At 39.1% G+C, this 22,161-nt stretch overlaps 1 long non-coding RNA gene across 1 annotated transcript in view; it reads left to right on the top strand.

The window, feature by feature from the left end:
• LOC127013213 (uncharacterized) overlaps nucleotides 1-22,161 on the top strand; it is a 67,068-nt gene that overhangs the window by 27,400 nt on the left and 17,507 nt on the right. The gene's annotated exons all lie outside the window — the stretch shown is intronic.

Here is a 22,161-nt window from a genome sequence, read left to right as displayed (position 1 = left end):
GAAGTTATTAGCATCATACTGATGTTAACTGTTCACACCACCATTCCTGCATTCTGCGTTCTAACAAGACGGCACTACAAAATGTTTGAATTAAACCCACACCATTGCTTCAATACCTAGATGGAGAAAGGAAGAATGACTATGTTGTGAAATTTACTGATCAGACCACGTAATAAGTTTTTCTGTGCTCTCCAAACTCAGTAGTTAAAAATATTTCTAAATTTGTGAATTAAAATTAAAAATCAAATGCATGTGATATGGGAATTGCTGGTAGACTTAATGTAATGAATAGTTCCAAAAGTATGATACTTGATGAGGAATCTTGATGAGCAGCTTTGGAGCCATTATCCCCAGTAAGCTCTGTCAGGTGACTGAGGATATGTTAGAGTAACTTAAGATATTGTAACACTTCTGCTTGTCAAAATTCTCTACTTTCAAATAAGACAATATTAGTAATGCAGTCACAAAGTCTGAGAAGCCATGATGATTTGAAGTATCTTTGGAGATAGCTTGGGGTCTATCCTGTAGTTATTTAGCACTGCTAGACCTAGAATTTTACTGATGTATTTGCTGATAACTAGGATTAATAGTTTGTCTTTTTTCTGTTATTCTGTGATATCAGAATACTGTGACCTTTATAGAATAAACCAAACCTGTAAATGGACTGATGTTACAAGACATGACAAGAAAGGCACCAGAGGTCTTTGGGTTAATCCCCTGATGTCGCAAATTAATCATGTTCTGTACCTAAATCCTATCTAAATTAATTTTTCTATCTATATCCTCCTACTGCTGTTCAGAGTTTCTCAGTTTTGAATAGCAAGAGATTGCAAACTCCCTTTAAATACAATTCTGTTCCCAGAAATCTGCTTTTCTAAGACTACTGTTCAGTTCTAGCCCTCTTCTGCTTCTAGAATGGAATGAGACCTGTGCAGTTTTACTAACTACCTTTGTCTGCCAGTCACATTTCCCCGCAGTAACTTTTGAACGCACTGGTTAATTTTGGACATGCTTTTAAAAGGGTATAGTTTTCAAAGTTTTATTTTCAAAGATTCCTATATATTTTGTGAGGATAGCTGAGTACAGCAGAGATGCAAATCGGTGACCTCTGCTGACATAAAAACCAAACAGAAATTAGTTCCTGATATACCTGGAGAGGCTAATCAGTGTGTGAATAGCTTTGGTCTACTCACAGTGTTCATCTCTTTTTGCCTGCTGGAGTTGTCTTGGAGAATGGACTTGGTTCAGTTACGAGGTATAGAGGGAAGTTGAAGCATTGAGTAGGACAACTAAGGACAGAAATACTTACTTCTTACTGTTCACAGAACAAAAAAATATAGTTTCTATAAAAGCCTTAATTCAAGCATTAGTTTTCTCTTTCCCATGAAACCTTACTTAAATGGTCAGATAAAAGGATAGCACATCACTGGCAATGCTCACTTTTGTTGTTTTCTTTTTCATAATAAAGATGAGTTACAATGAGCAGTCTTCAATGTCTGCTGTTCCTGAAACTATGCTTAGAGTAATTTGTCTTCTGAGACTTGTGACTAACTGCTTAAACATGACAACAATCACAAGCATTTATTTCCATTTTACACGTTTATAAGGGAACTAAATCTGTTCTATGTAAACAAAGCAAGATGAAATCCATGTTTATGATCTATGTATAAAAACGTGAGGAGAAGAAAAAAGGAAAGAAAGCTAATAAAATTGTCTTAGGGCCATAGCATTTTCACTTTGAAAACAGGCATACAGTCTGAAACTTAAAGCTTGCCTCAGGGCATAGCACAGAATATCACGAGGCAAATTCAGCAGTTGGAAGCCTTAATCCTTGGTCATTTTCTTATGTGGAGGCAGTCTAATATGGCAGCAGTGTCTTCTTTCCTAACTGAGAAAGTTGTATTGAACACAAGTTAACTGAGAATGGTGTCTTTTTTCATGCATTTTGAGGTTTCCCAAGATAGCAATGAAAGCTTAAATAAGGAAGGAAATTAAGAGTAACAGTACTAGCAGAATGTCAGCAGAATATGAACTGAGGAAAACCAGTCACACTCATCACTGTTTCAGCTGTGTTCATCATTAATTCTAAAAAAAGAACTAAATGAAAAAGAACAGATACTTTTGGAACAATAACTGGGGGACAGGTATTCCCAAATAATTTTGGAATAAGGATGAATATGTGATTTTATACCGTAAGAAAGTCATCCCAGCTTTAAAGGTCACGTAAGTAATGACCTTTATGGCTTAGGCTTAGCTTAATACAAACTAATTCCACAGTATAAAACATGCTGTATCAACATCTCCTTTTCAGTTTTCTACCACTCTTTGAAGCTTTTAGTTGGTGCCCTTTTATCTTCCTAGACTGTAATACAAATTAATAAAATTACCTTTTACCTTGAATTTACATTAATTTTGATTATTTCTTAATTAAACAAGAGAATAGCAAATATGCCTTATCTCTTCAAAATATAAGGCAGCAAGCTCTTTTCTATAAAATGAGGGCCTCCTATTCCCCGCTACAAATATAAATTTTGGGCTGTATCCTACTAATGCGTTGACAGTACAATTTGAAATTAATACGTACTGTGGAAAGTAAGACAATTTTTGTTCTGAACCATAGGAGCAAGAAGTGTTCTGTCCCTGAATTAGCTAGTGCTAGTCATGGGAATGTGTGAAATCATAGATGGAAACATTGTAGGGTTTGTTTGGTTTTGCTTCTGAACAGTTGTTATATTGAAATCAAATACATTAATAGATCATGTTGATTATAAGTAGATACTTGATCAATCTAAACTGATTGATTTGCTGAAGTATAGGAGTAGTTCAAAGCAGAATACAGCTGAAGTTTCATTTCACAAAACTAACACACCAAGTAGCTCCTTTCTTAATACATCCTGGGGAGTTAACAAAGTATTTGATCCATTTTCTTTATATTGCATTGCAAACAGTATTCTAACAGTTCTTTAGCAGAATAATAATAGCAATGATTTAACCTTTATGTAAGTTGGGAAACTGAATGAGAAGGTAATGTATCTTCTATCCTCCACAGAGAAAACCTCTGCACATTAACTCTAGTTGTGTTTTCTGTCCTAATGCATAATATAATTAATTTCACAATTGTTTTCTTCATCCTATTAATAACAGTACAGATCATTGGTGTGTTGGTGTTCTTGTTTTTAAAGACCAAAAGTGCATCTACTATTCTTATGAGGGAAATGCAGTGTTACAACAAATGGATTCAGAATGAGCGCTGTAAGAGCATCAGAAAATGGTGGAATTTTTTTTTTTCTTTTAATGTAGTGGGAGGAAATAATGATTTTTGTTATTGTTCTTGACTAAAGACCTGGTGGCTAAAAGCATTTTGTGTTCTGTTTGCTATAGAATTCATATATCAGAACTTCACAATCTTAAATTAATTAATCTTCATAACCCTGCTGATAATTATTGTGGCAGTTTTGTGGGTGTAGAGAGAATGAGGCAGAGCACTTGATCCAGCTTCCATGGTTGTCAGGACAAGAATCTCATTGTCTCTAGAATCTGGTTCTGAGCATGTGAAAGTAAAACTGTGCATAATTGTGTTTTAATGACAACACAAACCACCAGTTCAGCTGAAGATACTGGGAGGAAGGGTGGCTGCTGTCTGTGCTCCACTTTGCATAGCACCTCCCAATAGAGGGCAGGCAGCTCCAGTGATGTGCTGCAGTAATTGCTGCACAGCCTCTACCTCTGTTTTGTGGCGGTATCTACTAATGCCTTAAAAAACAAACAAACAAAAAAAGTCCCAACAAAAAAGCCCCTATACATGTTCCCTGATGAACACGGCTCGAAAAAGAGTTTGAAAGAAGATTTCAATGGATACACCAGTGTAACTGCAGAAGCAGTATTTATGTGTAGTTACTGGCTTTGAGTGAATAAATATCAATTTGCATGCCCATTATGAGGTTTTACAAGCATAATATGTGCAAAAGCATTTGTCAGGCACAGTGAGTATGCCTATAAATCTTGAAAGTAAATGTTAAGAGCAAAGACATGTTTGAAGTTCTGAGTACATGGGGAAGTGGATTGCTTAATAAGCAGCACAGGGCTTGAATGCTTGCAACATTATTTTCTTTAGGTTTTTGTACTGCTGCTGTCACAGTGTTTGAACTTTTCAGATGGTATCCTAAGTGAAATAGCTGCCATTTTTAACATAAGGTCTGTTTTCCCTTTCTTTCGTCTCCCTCTTGGAAGGAAGAAGGGGAATTAGCTATGCATTTTAACATTTTAAAAACTAAGACAATTTTACCTCTTACTGACCATGAGCAAGCCAGTACCTCCGTGGTACAAAGTGTTTGTGGATATTCAAGTAACCTTCCTTCTGGGCTGATCATTCCTGTACCCGTGCTGCCCCCTCCATTCCCAAGGCAGAGGTGTTTGTGGAGTTGTATTGTGATCTGGATGAGGGAACAAGTCTAGGTTAAAAGAAAAAATACTGTTTAAATGTAGATTAGTTCCTATATCGCATAACGGTGACTTCTTCTCCCACTATACAGATGCATAACGGTGACTTCTTCTCCCACTATACAGAGACATTAATATAAATGAAGGGCAAGAAACTATATGAAGAAGTACCTGTTGCCGTCAGAGACGGTGTCACCCCTAAATGTTTTTTTTACTCTGAAATGATCATCTTGCAGAAGGACTTACATGAGGGCTCTGCATATCCCAGCTCTGTGACTATTATGACTGTACACAAACAAGGGGATCTAATTACCACTTTTTCAATAAATAGGATTCTGATAACAAGTATGAATGCAGAGAAAAATAATCTTATATCTACTTTAATGTTTGATAAGGCTTGGCAGCCATTGGACCTATATGAAAAAATGTATGAATGTAGCAACCTATAAATACTACACAGCTTGCATTAAAAAAAAAAAATTAAATTTCTGGCAGCTGAATTCATTGCTGTCATTTTTATCAAGCTGAATTTGGCAGACTATCCAAGAGGAAATTACAATGACCAATAAGCATTGTAATGAAAGCATGGGAGAGGATTATTGTAATATTTCAATTAAAAATATACGACAGAATTTCAACATTTCTAGGAAAAAAGGTTACTGTAAAAGGGAAAACATGGCAAAAATCTTTGGGCTAAACATAGCAGAGTCTTTTAACAGATTTGCCCAGGGCATAATAGGTGTGGTTAAATTAAATTAAATTCCGTAGCATATGTAAACATAGTCATTCCAAGCCAAGAAACAAAACTTACGTATCATGAATCATTCAGACAACTAGGCATGTTTAAAATGTGAAACTACAGCATATTCCTAAAAAGAAAGAAATCACCTCATAGAATCATAGAATGGTTTGGGTTGGAAGGGACCTTAAAGATCATCTAGGTCCAACCCCCCTGCCATGGGCAGGGACCCCTTCCACTACACCAGGTTGCTCAAAGCCCCATCCAATCTGGCCTTCAACACTTCCAGGGAGGGGGCATCCACAACTTCTCTGGGCATAATAGTTTTATATCATATAAAACTTTCATAATAGTTTTAGGTGAATAAATATTCTACTAATTGGTAAGGAACTCTTGTGACTTAAATCAGAATTTTTAGCACTCTGAAAGAAATGAAAGTACTAAGTACTTAGAAAGTACTAAGCTTCAGATCAGGTTAAGTATGCAAGGATCTTAAATACACTGTGATGTATTTCACAAATGAACAATGTAGCACTTAGAATTTGCAACATTAAACCTCCTATAAATGTAAGAATTGATGAAAAAGTAAATGGTCATCACTGAATTTTCTGACAAGCAGCATTTTTTGGCTAAGAATTTTCAGGTTAAAGCAGTTAAAGATGTGCAATCAGACGTTGGTGCATCACAGTGGGTCCTGGAACTGTTTTATAGGGCAACAGTGGAAGCTCCCAAGAAATCTGGTATAGTCACTGACCCATGTTTCTTTGTCTGGAGGGATACTATAGAGAAAAAGGATAGCTGATATGCAAACTATTTCAGCTTACGGTCTCGCAAGATAATACACTTGGTTGAAGAATTCTCCGTTGATTTATTGTTCCTTTTTGTTTATATTTTCAGTCATCACAGAAAATGACAGACTGAATTCATTATATTACCTGTCTTAGTAAGTGGTCAGAAGTTAGCATTTCCTATTAAATGCCCTAGACTACACCACAAGCATTTAATTTTTTTTCAGGCCCTAGAGATCAGCTTTAAATTGATACTAGGTATTCTTAAGGTTTCAGCTTAACATTTCCCATCCCTCAGCTCTTTTTTTTAACTCGTTTTGTATTTGATAAACTGTGTAAAGTACTGCAGAAAGCTACATGAAAGCATGAGTGACTATATGACACTTGACCTGAAGACCTGCCACTACTGTTAAAAAGTCAGTGCTGTGGATGTGGCTGTTCCATTGTGTTTTCAACAGTTCGTTTGGCCTCATGACGTACTCACAGTGAGCAAACACTTCCTAAAGTGTTGCTCTTACTCCCTTGAAATCTCTGGCAGCATAACTCATATGAGTTAGTATCTCCCTTCCCACCTGAGAAATATTTCAGGGGAATATTTTTAGAGATATGTAGGTTCTGGGAATAATATGAAAGAAGGGTCATCCCAACATCAGGCCTCAGCTGGTCAGACAACTCAGGGTATGCCATAGAGGGAAGTAGATGTTTTTTCCTGATGATGGGAAGAGAATGAAGGCAAGTGGCTGGTTTGCTCTCCCATGCCTCTCAAAGCTTTTCAAGGCACAGCAGAGGTGACCTGATGCTTTCAATGCCCTCCTGTCTCTCTTGATACAATTAACCACCTTTCCAAGGTTCTGTGAATCTCATGTACTTCCTACTTTGTGGATCAGAAAGGCATATTTTTTCTTCCTATTGGAGCCCATTTTAATATTTTGTAGCAAAGGAATACTCTTACTGTTGGTTTCTGTGCTCTATTCACTTCAAGTAAATGATAAATAGGCCAGTCTCAGAGGTATCTGAGATGGAGCTGGGGAACTATTTATCTGTCGGGGAAAAAAAAAAAAGAGACTTGGAGATGGTTTTCTTTATGGTTCTCTTTCCTTTGCAAAAGCATACAGAACTCATCCAACCCCTGTGGAACAAGCCAGAGAAAACCTGCCCCACAGCACTGATTACATTATAAGAGCTCTATAGTTTGTCTCTGGATTCAGTAAATTACCTGGTATCTGAGATGACAAAGTGTGTGGCCAGTACTTCTCCCCATTGCTGAGTTAAGAAAACTGTGGCCTGCTGCTTAAATTCAGCCTTCCCTCTGTTCATTCTTTCCTTCTGGGTATCTGATCAATGGAAGCAGGACTGTGACATGAGAAAATCCATTTCTAATATCCAGAGCTGTATGTGAACTATTACTGATTTCGTAATAGCTGTCTGTCATGCTGCCTACGCAGTCCCAGTCATTATCAAGTCAACAGTTTTCAAAGCATCCCATGACTATCATAGGAAGAACAGAGTCTGGTGTTACAATCCTCATCTCATAAAAGACAGTGTTGCTTTTAAGTGAAACTGAGACCCTTAGCACTTAGAATTATTAAAGATGTCCTGTTACTTAATGCTGGATTAGAGATACTGGTTACACATCTGGAGTTTGGTTAGATCCTACATAGACTACTAAAAGTCTGAATTGATCCGTAATATTGCAGCACTCAGCTAAACAGTGCATATTCATACAAATTTTTTCAGTGGACAATAAAATCATGTATACTTGGCAAACTATCATGTTAAAGGTCCTCAAGGAGTTTCAAGGGACCATACACGCTTTAAATGTGATCTCAAGTAGTGCAGGTAGGTACAGATTAAAACAAAACAAACCCTAACCAACCAAAACAAAAAAAACCCCACAATTTTACACATAATTAAGCTTATGAATCTAACTAAAATCATGTTCCTTGTTTCTGATACACTAAGTTAATGCATCTTGTTAAATTGTTCTTAACATTTCTTTTCTATGTTTATGTTTTGAGCTTGAGTATAAATTGCAAAATCACTGTGTGTCTCTAAATGATTATTTGTAAATTGCCTCTTAATATCTCTCTCATTTTAAACATCAATATTTGTATTTCTAAGAGTATGCATTGTTACAGAGAAAACTTATACTGCTTAGGGTAATGATAGGTTCCTGTTTTCCAAATTGCTTTTCCCATGACAAAAGCATTACTGTAGAATTTGTAATGCTGCTTTCTGTATAGCAACAAATTGTACTCATGTGTCAGGAATATGCATAAGTGGCTTTTTTCTCTTTGTATACAAAATGAGTAGTTTTCTCATTTTCTATTTATCATCCCTAAAAGCAAACCCACTTTCATGTTAGTGCCTTGATGCAGCAAGATAACCAGTAACAAACCTTCAATATTAGGATTTTCCAAGTACCCTCCTGACTCAGGGCCTTTAGATCTGCAAAACCTTCTCCAAGCAGAAATGAAAGTTATCCTGTGGTTTCTACTCGTCTTACTGTTAAAGTTTTTAATGTCTGTGTTCAATCTCTATCCTGAGAAAAGGGAATGGAAATTAACTATTAAAATCACATCGTAAATCAACAAGAGACCCATATCTGACTTCTATTCGTGCCTTGCAAAAATTGCACCCCAATCTTGAAAAGTACAAAGCTCCTCCTGAGACTTCACCCTCATTGCATTCCATAGGAAATTAACCTAAACTGTGATTTGACATCATAGTTACATAATTCATGTTTTCAGTGACTTTGATGTGGAATTAAATATAACCTCAAAAACTGAGAAACAGTTCAGAGGTTTTGAATCATTAAGATCATGCTTCTACAAGCCCTCTGAAAACTGAAGTAAATACATTTCCTAAGCATAGACCATAGAGATGGCTTAAGCCACAGATGGCAATTGTTGACTGACCTGAATTTTGAAAGATAACATAACTCATTTCTGCAAAATTCGGGTTTTTGATAGCTGCTTAGTAGCTTTCCAGTGCAATAGGTTGGGAGAGCTCAGTGGCAATCAGTTTGCAAAGATCAGTGATGTTTGGGGTGGCTCTTGGTGAAGGTTTAAGAGTTTTTTCTCTCTCCAGTCCCTCACAGTCTCCAAGGAATTAAACTTGATGGGCTCTGGGACCTGCTTGCTGGGAATTCCTGACTGGATTATCTTGTCACTGAGATCTAGAAATAGTTATTCACTCAGAGGTTCAGCATTTATTTTAGGCAGATGTGAGAACACCCTGTTCTTAGTAGGATGTAAAAAGCAATACAAAGCAGGTTAGTATTAGGGTGCAGAAATTAGGATTGTGGTTGCGCACACTGGTGAACCACACCATGAGGATGAGTTGGACAAAGGGAAGATGAGAAGGTTGGGTTAAGGAGGAAGAGAAGGGGAAGCTGAGATCTGACATCATAAGAATTGGCTAGATGGTTGCATCCAGAGAGTAGTGGTCAATGGCTCAATGTCCAAATTGAGATCGGTGATGAGTGGTGTCCCTCAGGGGTCTGTATTGGGACCAGTACTGTTTAATATCTTCCTGAATGACATAGACAGTGGGATTGAGTGCACCCTCAGCAAGTTTGTAGACAACACCAAGCTGAAAGGTGCAGTTGACATGCCTGAGGGACAGGATGCCATTCAGAGGGGCCTGGACAAGCTCCAGAAGTGGGCCCATGTGAACCTCATGAGGTCCAACAAGGCCAAGGGCAAGGTCCTGCACATGGGTTGGGGCAACCCCCAGTATCAATACAGGCTGGGGGATGAAGGGATTGAGAGCAGCCCTGCAGAGAAGGACTTGGGGGTACTGGTGGATGAAACATCGGACATGAGCCAGCAATGTGCGCTTGCAGCCCAGAAAGCCAACTGTACCCCGGGCTGCATCAAAAGAAGCGTGGCCAGCAGGTTGAGGGAGGTGATTCTGCCCCTCTACTCCACTCTGGTGAGACTGGAGTACTGTGTCCAGCTCTGGAGTCCTCAGCACAGGAAAGACATGGACCTGTTGGAGTGGGTCCAGAGGAGGGCCATGAAAACGATCAGAGGGATGGAACACCTCTCCTATGAGGACAGGCTGAGAGAGCAGGGGTTGTTTAGCCTGGAGAAGAGAAGGCTCCAGGGAGACCTTATAGTGGCCTTTCAATACTTAAAGGGGGCTTATAAGAAAGATGGGGACAGACTTTTTAGTAGGGCCTGTTGTGAGAGGACAAGGGGTAATGGTTTTAAACTAAAAGAGGGTAGATTCAGACCAGATACAAGGAAGACATTTTTTTACGGTGAGGGTGGTGAAACACTGGAACAGGTTGCCCAGAGAGGTGGTAGATGCCCCATCCCTGGAAACATTCAAGGTCAGCCAGGATGGGGCTGCGAACAACCTGATCTAGTTGAAGATGTCCCTGCTGATTGCAGAGGGGTTGGACTAGATGACCTTTAAAGGTCCCTTCCAACCCAAACCATTCTATGACTCTGATCTTTGTGAGGGCCCACAGGAGGGGGAAAGCCACTGAGCAGCTCTCTTCCTGCCTCTCTCTTGCCTATGCTGAACAGCAGCTCTGAACACACCTTTATGATAAGGCGGTATTTTCAGTGTTACTGAAATTCATGTCTGAAGTCAAAAACAAATTTCATATCTGAAAATCCACTGTTGTCACACTGAGTGAAAAGTTGGGCCAGTACGTTAACATTTTAAAAAATGGAGGTAAGGAAAATCAGTATATCCATACAAGTGGGAAATATCTCCAGCCATGCTTTCTTTGAAATCATGGTGTGATAAAAGGCAAATTTATTTTCTAGCTGCTATGTATACCCCACACTTTTTTTATATGGGAGTACTAATAGAAGATGGGATTCATTGCTACTTTGAAAGGCTGATTACATAGTTGTGAAGTGAATTCTAATACTGGGAATTAAAGGTTAAATGGGAACTCACTGGACCAAGCATTGTCAGAAAGTTGGGAGGGAAATGTATGACTGCTGTGCTTAATTGAAAGAAAATTACCTTTTTTTAAAGAAAACTCTTACTGTAAATAATGAACACTAAAGAAATAATACTTCTGAAGTACCAGCTGTGTTTCGTGAATGAAGAGAGTGAGAGGCAATGAGAATAAACCCATGCAGAGTTAGCAGCTGAATGAAAAAATACATTAGAAGCAGTATTTTTTCTCATTATGATGTAAGGGCCTAATTTCATGCAAAAATTATGATCTAATTGTGACCTTAAGGTCAAGTTCTATAAGACTTAACTGCAAGGTACTGGCCAAGCAGTCAGTATTGTCACCTGAGACTACTGTACATTGGTCTTTACTCCTAAGATATATCTGCTGACTAAAATGATTATGCATCTAGCTTATTCAGTGCTATTACATACAGAGAGCTATTTTGTATTATATTATGAGGTTTTTAAACTTTACAGGCCTTTTTGTGTATGCGATGCCTTGTCACAATTTAAAGAGAACTGTTTTTGACAGAAAAATAAGTTTTCCACAAAGATTATTTTTTCACAAAGAATTTTTGCTTTCTGTAAGAAAAGGTTACTTCTGGAAAAAAAATCCAAGCCTGAAAACAGATTTTTTTTTTTTTCACTTTCACATCCACAGATGCATAAATATCCATGGCAGAAAGACTTTGCAGCTTAATAATGCCAACATGGGATGCTATTTCATTCCTCCATAGGCCAACTTTCCCTGTCACTGTGAAACATACATCTCCTTGCCTTGCACCATGAAGTAACTGTCAGTGCACTGTTGATATGTCTGCCTACATGCACATACATATAAAAAGCCACAGTCTATCATTGCCTTGTAAATATTACTAAAGAGGAAAAAAAAAAAAAGGATTTTCACCAATCCTTGTTTAAAAATAAATAATCTAAAATGTGGGGGGTTTTTTTAGCCTTATCCATGTGGAGAAAGTGAGAGGAAATGGAAGAAGAAACTTTGTCTTTATACAAACCATGCAATGAATATGAAACCTCTAGAAATTTAAAGAAATGGTTGGGTTTATTTTCCTGGTGAACGATATATTTTTGCTTCAGGAATTACTCACATTGGTAAACCTGAAAGCAGATCAGTTTGACTTAGTCTACTGGCAGTTCAATGACTTCAGTAATACTTTAAAGGCTTTAATGTGACTGCACTGAACTGCACAGACTTTAATACCAGCTTTCAAAAGCAGTGATGGGTTTGGTCTCAAGATTGAGCTGTCACTTAGGACTGGAGTTTTGTAAACAAGTTTAGCAGATGTCTGTGTAATCATTTCATTCATATAATCCACTCTGCAGAAGTACTTGTTTCTCCTCAGGAAGACCGAAAACAGATTATTTGTTTCTGTGTAGGCATGCAGTCATGTAGTACGCACCCATGGAAGACCACTACTTTGGACACAGCATTTGAAACACAAATGGTATGATCTTGGTATAAGAAGATAATAGGAAGTTTGATACAAATTGTGTTTCTAAAATTAATGATAAACTTCCTCTCTTTCACACAGTTCAGTAAAGACACTTGGCAATTCATGACATTAGTACTCATTTAGTTACTTATAACTTCACTAGCCTTGTCTTCATCAGCCAAGATCAGAGTGAAATTAAGATTTATAACAAGTGTCTTCTGATTAGTTTTGTATTTATACCAACAGTACTTTTAACTGTGGCAAAGTCAGTGGTCTGGAGAAAAGAGAAATAAGCAATTAAAAAAAAATAAGAACAACCTAATGTTGCAGTGATTTTTAAGATCTTAATGTGCCACACATTAATCTTCCTTGGTACTACACATCCCTCCCAAGAAGAAAGTATTGAAGGAATATAATAAATCAGGATATTAGAGAGCTTAGCTTTTCTCCATGGCATTGATATAGTCTAGCTTTTTTTTTTTTTGCTTCTCTATGCCCGCCTTTGAATTGCGTGCACTGTGGCGTGGTACATTCCTATGTCCAAGTGCATGTGTTGGAACCATCACTGGCTACGAAATGGGTATTGCTCAAGGAAGAAGCCCTTTGAACTTTCATTTTCCATCCAAAATCTATGTAGTAGATGACAGAGTAGTCATAATTCACCATTTAATATGCTGCCTCTTTATTTCATTGCTTTAATCCACCATGCTGTCAGGGTGCCGGGAGCCATGGGGGACACCTGGGCTGGCAGGGCAGGGGCCTCTCCAGCCAGGGTCCATCCCACTGCCTTCCTCAGCAAGGAAGCAGGATCAGGCCCAGCAAGGGTAACCAGGGTCAGATACAGTCCATTCATTACTAAGCAAGTCCAAAGTGGTGCAGCAGGGCTGACGCCAGGCTGGGATGTCAGCCTGTGGGTCAGGGTCCAGATCAACAGGGCCCATGGCCGGGCACAAGCAGGGCTGTGATATGGTTGGAGATGTAGCTCAGGTGGGGGCCAAACGGCAGAGTCTCAGCCTAAAAGCTGCTCCTGTGGGCACAGGATCAGCCCCGGCTGAGGCCTCCCCTGCACCACTGAGTGGGAGGGCCCTGTCCCAGGTCGCTGCAGGAAGGTGACAGCCTGCGGCTGCACTGGCTCTGAGCTGGCCCTGAGCCCTGGCAGCCAAACCTCCAGGAGTGGGGATGTACTCAGGGCCCTGACACCCGCAGTGCTGCTGGTGGTGGTTTGAAGGCGTGTTGCACTCCAGGTGCAGCTGAAAATTCATACACTTGTCATCATTCTGTTCTTCTGAATGATCAAAGCCCCTCATCTAAATTTATTTATGATTTTCTGCAATTTATTATGGACCCTTAACACAAAGGCACAGACTGAGAGAACTGTTATAAAGTACATAAGTATAAAAATTATTCTTCAGTATTGGGAGTATCCTTCTCAGCAACAGTTAAGTATTCAGGTACAGTTCAGTCTCTGGATGTATTAACCCAAGTGGATTTATACACAGTAGTCTGTGACCTTATCCTCAGGCTAGTATAGTATACATATGGTCTAGTCTATATACGTTAAGCTTAGTTCTGGCTTCAGCAAAACTGTGATGAAGTAGAGTGAAGTTATTCGCAGTTACTATGGAACTCAAATCAGATCTTCCCCTGCAAGGGCTTTGCAGTATCTTGTTCAGCTGTGGCTGTCCAAATACCAGCATGTCTGACAGCACAAGGCTCTCGCTTACAGAAGACCTTTTCTCTTGGTACTCAGGCAGACTGCTGTGTCATTTTGTCGGACAACAGGAGAAAAAAGGACTTGCTGAGATTTAGGAGAAATGTATGGAGAAGCAAGGGATTGGGCATTCAAGCATCCAGAGATCAGACAACGTGTTTGAAGAGAAAGAGCAGAAGTAGGTTTAAAATGAGATAATACAGCAGCAGGGGCTGATTGCTACCGACTGGGAAGAGCGGAACCAGTGGATCGTGTTCTCTAAAAAGATTGTGTCTTTTGCTAATTAAATGTATTAAAAGTGAATGGAAGAAATAAATACTATAGAAAACCAGAATAAGTCTTGGAAAAGTGTCACATAGTGATATGGGCCTTAGGGAAGTCCATTGACAAAAATTTAAGTGGTTCACTGACTTTCACTCAATAGTCATCAGAGCCTCCTGTTATTTTCCACTGGCAATAAAAGGTAAAGGCTCTAATTCTGCTGCTGCTATGCTAATTAAAAGTAGAGAAATATCAAAGAAGTCAACATAGTTGAAGTGGTGTGACCAGTCAAATCTAGAATCTGCCGAATAATTTATACAAACTGCTTGCTTTATTGGTAGTACTAATCTTAATTGACCATTGCTTACAAATATATAGTGTGGTTTTTTATGTTCCTTATTTTCCAAATACAATAATTTATGCGCTAGCCTGGACTGTCAACTTGCTTTGCATAAAAATAGCTTGGGTCTTTGTAAACTTGTCTTGGAATATTTGTCTTCATGCCACTTTCCAGTGCCGTGAATGCCAGTTTGTGGTATTTTCCCCATCTATTTTCTAACTGCCTTATTTGTTTTCAGCTCCTACATGCACTGGCCTGTTCATCAGCACTAGGGCAGAAGTTTACACAGCAGGAGACAGTTACTGTAAGGTGCACAGGAGAAGGGAAAGAATTGTCCTGACAGCTACCTTGATTGTACAGCACTCTGGGAATAGTGTGCCCTTGAGAGGAGGAAGTAGGCAGTTAACAAAGGCCTCCACAAATGGTTGGTTCTTTTGCTGCCTTGACTGCGGGAGGTAGATATTTCCCCTTCAGGAGCACCACCATCTCACTTGAGAGCCTACATCAACAGGATACTGCTTATGCAGCTGGACTTCCAGGAATCAAAATGTACCTTTGCTAAAGAGGCAGCAGAAGAGCCACGTGCAGGAACAACGCGTTGGCTGTGCGTTTGCAGCATTCTGTAACCCAGGCAGATCACCTCCAAACGCAAATCATAATTTTACTGTTTCACTAGAGGAGAGAGGATAGTCAGAGAACATTGTTAACATGCCTCTGCTCCAGGTTGTATACGGTCTTAGCTGCCCAATTACAGCTGTTGTACTTTGAGCAATAGTAGCGTAATTGTCTGGAGGTGAGTTGGAAAGGCAGCAATTTAGTATGATGAGAGGTGAGATGAAATTCCTATGTTAAAAAGACTTCTCCATCTGATAGAGTATTTCCAAGAGTTCTGAAATAAAAAACATGTTTTGCCAGTGAAGTGCTGGATGTACCACTGGAAGTGGCTTGTACTGGTTGATCCTATCTTATCCCAAGGGATTGACATCATTTACAATTCCTTCTGAAGCTCTCCTTCCTCATTTCACAGAAGCTATGCATTTAATAGTGGGTAATGAGGAATCCAACAACAGATTATGGCTTGGAAACTATAAGGTGGGGTTTTGGGGGGAGGGGAGGGGGGGAGTGGGGTGGGGCAGAATTGTATGAAAACAAAATCTGCTTCATTAAAATGCCTGCAAGTTTTTAGGGATTTCATAGACTGTTTTGGCAGCCTGACAGCTGTGTAACACAGGATGTTGAAGTAGATTCACATACATAAAGATGTACTAGCAGGGTCCATATCTGCCATGACAGCACTACTGGGCTTTGCAGATGCAAGGTGTGAGACCTGCAGCACCACAACAGCTGCAGTGAGGGAAAATAATGCTGGGGTGGCTCTGGGAGGCACTGCAGCGCAGCTTGGGTGGGAAGGTGTAGCGCTGCAAAGAGCAGTCCCCTAGCATTGCTAAGGCTGAGGTACCAAGGCACCGCCCAACACAGCCATCTAATGTCTTTTCTGACATGTAGATATTACTGGGTAATAGAGCATTTGGGGCAGGACAGGATGTGGCCATGGCACTATTTGATCTCTCCTGCTGCTTAGTGCCCGTGGCCTTAAGCAAATGGAATACAGGTGGAGAGGATTCCTCAGAAAAGCTTTAAGGCAGAGAAGACTTCATACTGTTTCCTTCAGTACTTTCTGAGGGTCATGTCCTATCTGATTCTGAGTTAGCATTGTTGTGTTGCCAACATCTAGTTAATCAATGGAAAACTATTATTTGTGAAAACTTTAAGAAGAAAATGATAATTGGTTGGATAAATCAATCTCCCTCCCTCTTTGACTTTGGCTTGTATCCTATAGCTTCCAGGACTTACAAGACTCAGATGCCTGTGCAATAGTTTCTTGTTTATCCTATTCCTATTTGCACCGCATTTGAATCTGTCTAATCTGCATTCCGTATGAGTACTTTACGACAGTGGCCTGGGAAAGAGGGGCTCCTTTGAAGTACAGAACAAGAAAAAGAAACTTGTCTGAGAATTTCAGCGATGAGGCTATGTTATTACTTCAACCTCTGTTGTAATGTGCAAAAGTGAACTTTTCACTGGTGGTGGCTGTATGCTGCAGGTAGTCAGGGTAATATAAATGTGGTCAACCAATTTGTATCTGTAACAGTTGGAATAGACAGCCCTGTTTGTTTTCCATGTTTATAGATACATTTTTCACTCTCCTAGACTCTTGTCAGACATAATGAAGTGAATCATGCACACACACAAAAATCACACTTAAAGTACTGCTGCTTTTGTAGTGTGGGTGGTTTTTGTTTTGGGATTTTTTTATTTTTATTTTTGGTCCTATAGTCTCACTCCCAGAATAGTCAACTAACTAAAAATGAAAGTAAGATTTCTACAAGGAAAGCAAGCACTAGAAAATAGGGGGGGGTTGGTGGTTTTCTTGTTGTTGTTGTTCTCAGAATATGCTCTCATGCCTTCACTCTTTTAATCTTCATTCTGATGCCTAAAAGAAGAAAAAGTGTCTTGACAGTGCTCTTTTGGACCTTAACTTCCCTCTTCTCTCACTTCCTGTCAGTTGCTCCCATGCACAAGTCTTGGATCACTCCTTTAAGCAAGGGAGAAAATCTCATTACAGAAAGTATAAAAGGGATACAGTGATCTGGTTATGATGGTTTCAGCAGTTTTCACTTTTACTGCAATGTTATTATTATTTTTAATTCAGTCAAGGCTAGTGCTTTGAGCCAGAATTTGCAAGGTGTGTTGTGACTGATGTGAGACTATGAAAGCTTTTGATGGGTGCTTAGGTTATTCTGCTCTTCAGAAGGCAAGGACTCTCATTCATTCCCTGTGAAGAGCACAGCCCCTTCAGCTCTTGGAAACTCATCTTTTTCACCTCACAATGAGGACAGCATGACAGTGGTAGAGAAGCCACTGCATCCGTGTTTCACTCTCTAACCAGCAGGGACCACTGCAGTATTCAGAAGTCCCTGCATCTCCTCATCTTCTCAGTCCTGCTGGCTGAAACAGCCATTTGTCATCGCTTTTATTACAGTCCTTGGGGCCATACCCTGTAAAAGGCTGAATACTTTTAATTGCCTCTGACTTCACTCAGCAGCTCCCTGGCTTGCTAATTCCTTTTCAGCATCACCTGCTCTTTTTACATGAACCATAAAGATTACTAGGTGATATCGGCTTTTACTCATTGAATCCAGTCCCCATACATACTGCCAATATAAAGGTGAAAACTCGATATCCTACAATCAATGGTCTTGAGCCTTTGAGTCCCCTGAGCTTTTCCGTGTTTAGACTGTTATGGGAAGAGTATCATAATTAAAATTGTGTGAATAAGCTATGATGAATAATTTATCATACAAATTCCTCTATTTTGTCTCTTAGGAATATCTCAAAGTAAATTGACTTCTGTTTGGTTTTTGAGAGTAGTTCATTGTCCAAGGAAGCAGTTCTCTTTCATGATTAATAGTCAATGCTACCTTTCATCTGCTTCTGCTTTGACTGTTGCTTGGTCTTGATTGGCCAAACAAGTCACATTGGGGTTTACCTTTCTGTTAGAATAAAGAAACAATTTTTTTTTCCATAGATGTTTTACAATGCTGTTGCAAAATCTGTGAGAAAAATAATTAATGCTTTTCACTTGTTCGAAGTGAGTGACTGAGGTATCCCTTTCCATTAAAAAAAAAAAAAAAAAACCAAAACCTAAACCACAAAAGGCACATGATGTAGCTGGTGGCATGGCTGGATTTACCAGAATACTGATCTCAGTACCTAGACTGTGATCTCAGCTATCCTGGTTGTTTAAAGTGTCACTCATGCAAACACATACATACAAAAATACAAATGAAAATTTTTAATTTGTCATTAATGCAATAAGAAACTTGGGTAAAAATACTGTAACACTAATTTGGAGATTTTTGGTCAAGCTTTAAGTAACGTTTCAGTTTTAATTTTTAAACAAATTATTCAAATGTTAATTTCCAGTATTTCAATCTTAAAAAAAAAAAAAAAAAAAGTTTCTAGTCCAGATTATATTAACTTGTTGCTATCACTTTGCTGTGATACAAACTATCACTTGGTATTTAGTCCAATTCTGTATTAGTTACCTGGTAAGTCTGTTGTGCTGCCGGTGATCTTATCCTGCTTCTTTCTTTGAAATCAGGTTCTTAGATGATAAAATCAGTATACAACTACTATCTACAAGGGAAGTATATGAGTTCATACAAACAGTACACTGAGAGGGGTAGGCAATTTATATGATCAACCTTCTTAAATTAGAAAATTATTACCCTTGAGAGGATATATCTGAATAAGTGTAGCGATATTGGGGGGGGGGTGTCCTTAAAAGATATCACCAAATCTGTTATAAGAAGGAATATCACAGTGCACACAGCACTATGACTATGGTGCCTCTCTCTTACCATGCCTGGAATAATGTAGCTGTCTTAAGTTCCTGATTCACCATTGTATATTAGGGTGTAATTAGATCCACAGCTTTAACAACAGTTGTATAAAGTGGCATAGTTTAGTTGAAATCAAAGGATTTTATGAGTTCGCTATTTTGCTTATGGCAGTGTCTCTAATTTTTTGGATGCCTTTTTTCTTTTGTCACATTTTCTGCTTTGGATTATACAGTGTTCATGTATAAAGAAGACCCAGTATCTTCACAGTTGCAGAATCCAGTCATTTACCTTACAGACAAAACTAGTGCATGATATCTATTAATTTCCTATAAAGAAATAATCCCAAAATGAGCCTGGAAATGTCTTCCAAATACCTTTAAAAAACAATCATCTTCCCTCCCCTCATCATAGCCAGAGTCTAATATGTTATTATGGTAATTTAATACATTTTGTCAGAGAAAAGTGCTTCAAAACACAATGGCAACATATGAGCATCTGAAGGTGTGCTTTTTGTTTCATTTTTTGTTTCATTTTTTGTTCCTGTTGTTGTTATTTAAGTCTAACTTTTATGTGAGTTCTCAGCAGGATCCTAAGAAATGTCGTTAGAGGGAGTGGAAGGTCTGAAACGGTTTTCAGCTGAGAGCAGAGATGCTATAAAGAAACTGCCTGTGGTAAACATTGCTATCTGTAGCATGTTTTAATTTCTATGGATGGGCGTGGAGATATGTGTATGTCTCTTCCTCCTTCCCATTGCCTTGAAAACTTAGAAAACCTCTGTTTTTATATTGTTTTGAGTAATATGTGATAAGATGGAAGGAAATGATGAAAACACAGGAGAATTATAAGTGCAGACTGGAGCAGATGTTTCAAATACGGCAAATGTTATTTTAGGATCATTATATCTTTCTTTTGTGCTTTTTGAGACGACGAGACCTAAAATGTCAAAAACCCCATTTTTTCCCTGGTCTTTATGTAGCATTTTTATTGCTACAATTAAATTGATGAATTTGATACTGTCTTCCCTATCTGTCTTACATTTGCAAGTATACAAAGATGTTTAAAATCATGCTACAGAAAAATGTTTTACGGCATATATTTCTCGTATTTTTTAAAAGGCATATTGCTTGTGACCACTTGCTGTTCTTCATACATGAGTTCATTCCCCACATATGAATAACTTGACAAGATTTTCATGGGAGCATTGTGCTACTGTGTAGACCAGTCATTCATTGAAAGCTGATACTGCTAGATCTAAAGCAGTGGTTAAGGATATTTGCCTGGAGTACCTTGAAGCATGAAGGCCATACCTAAATTGGTCGTGGAGGTTGTTCCAAAGGGCGCCCTGGGGAATTTCTTATGGATAGGATTAGTGAAATGGCCTGTCCCCGTGCTAGTGTAGAGGTAATATAGATTTGTAGTTTGTAAGTAAGTCCTCAGAAAACTTTCTGTGTTGTGGATGCCGTACCTTGTATGGGTGTTAACTTACTGTAGTATTTATGGCAGTCAGCAGTTAGACTTTACAGTAAGTTTATTTAACCATAATGCACAGCAATCTATATGGTTCGGTTGGACAATACCAGTTTAGTTTATTGCTAGAAAAAAAATAATATTAGCTACACTTGCAAAAAGCTGTGCCTAATCTTTCATCACTGGTCTCTCACTAAGCACAGATTCAAACTTCCAAGTCAAGATGGGAGAGAAAATAGGCTGCTTTTATCTTCTGGACATGAGTAGGTGTGCCCAGTATTCGGACACCTAGTCCTGTATAGGGACTTAAAGCCGTTCTAAAGCAGGTTTGGGAGCTCTGCTCTGTTAGATGTATTTGAGCTTCACCCCATCAGTCATCCCTAAGCAATCTGAATTCAGCTGAGTCAAGGGAGAAAGGATGTAACGTTCAGCTTCTTCTGGAGCTAAGGAGATTTCTTAAGACAAAAAATTTCCCGCTCCCTCTAGTCATGCACATGGAAGACACAAATCAGTGATGAATGGACAGAAGTGTGTCTGTCTGTCTGACCAGTGTTAACAGCACAGTGATGTTGAATCTCCAGGTTTCTGAGATAGGGAGTTCGACAGCGGTTCAAAACCAGTGACATTAAGACACTACCTTAACTTCAACTTTTTAGGTATTTTAATTTCCTTGCATTGTAAAAGCCATAACAGCAACAGAATTTTGATGCTCTGCAGATGTCAGGGATGCAGACTTGTTTGCAGTATAGCCTCTGTGCGAGACAAACTCCTTACCATCATCCCCATACACAGACCAGGTCCTTTTCTGGGAAGGACACGTATGCAGAATTGCCTGCAGTATTTCACTATCCTCAAAAGGGAGGCTGCTAAATGAGTGCTTTGCAGAAGCAGGCAATGGATACAGTGATTTAAGCAGTGTTTACCAAATCACTAGATGGGATTCAGCCAAGCATTTTGGCTCCAACTGTATTGCAGAGTACACAAAGATATTCTCAGAGGCAGATGTTGGAAGGTAACAAGGGTTGCAAACGGCGTATGGCATATCTGGTGACAAGGTTGCGTCTTCTGCTGCTGTACAGCAACCATGCCGTCCCAGAATGACCTAGTCTACTCTGAACTGTGCTGGTGTGTGCTAACCAGCTGGAATGAAAATCCAGAAACATCCTTGCTCAGATCAGTCTTTCTAGCCCAGTATCTTCTCACCAAGAGCAGCCACAAACAGATGCCAATGGACAAATAAAAAGAAAAATACATTAACATTTCCCCTACACACACTCCCAATTTCCCAACTTCTTTTCAGATCTGAGTGTGTCCTGAGCGTGTCAGGGTTTCTTTAATTTTCAAAGGCCTTCTCTTTCAAATACTTGTCTGATTTCCCTTTGAACTTCTATAAACTTGTAGCATCATCAACATTATTTGTTAAGGAGTTCACAGGTCCACTATCAGGGTGAAAAACCCTGGCTTATTTTGACACTGGCTCTAAACAGCTTCATTTGCTGGCACATCACTCTCATGTTGGAATAACTGATGAACGACTGAGCTGTGTCTCCATGAGACCTTTCCCTTATGGTTTTGTAGACCTCCCAGCTTATTCTCTTTTCAAGTCAGTGAGTCCTAACCCATCCCATA

The sequence above is a fragment of the Gymnogyps californianus genome, chromosome 2 (assembly GCF_018139145.2).
Source record: "Gymnogyps californianus isolate 813 chromosome 2, ASM1813914v2, whole genome shotgun sequence".
Classification (NCBI taxonomy): Eukaryota; Metazoa; Chordata; class Aves; order Accipitriformes; family Cathartidae; genus Gymnogyps; species Gymnogyps californianus.
Note: the sequence above shows the minus strand (reverse complement) of the source record. Positions and strands in the feature narration are given on the sequence as shown.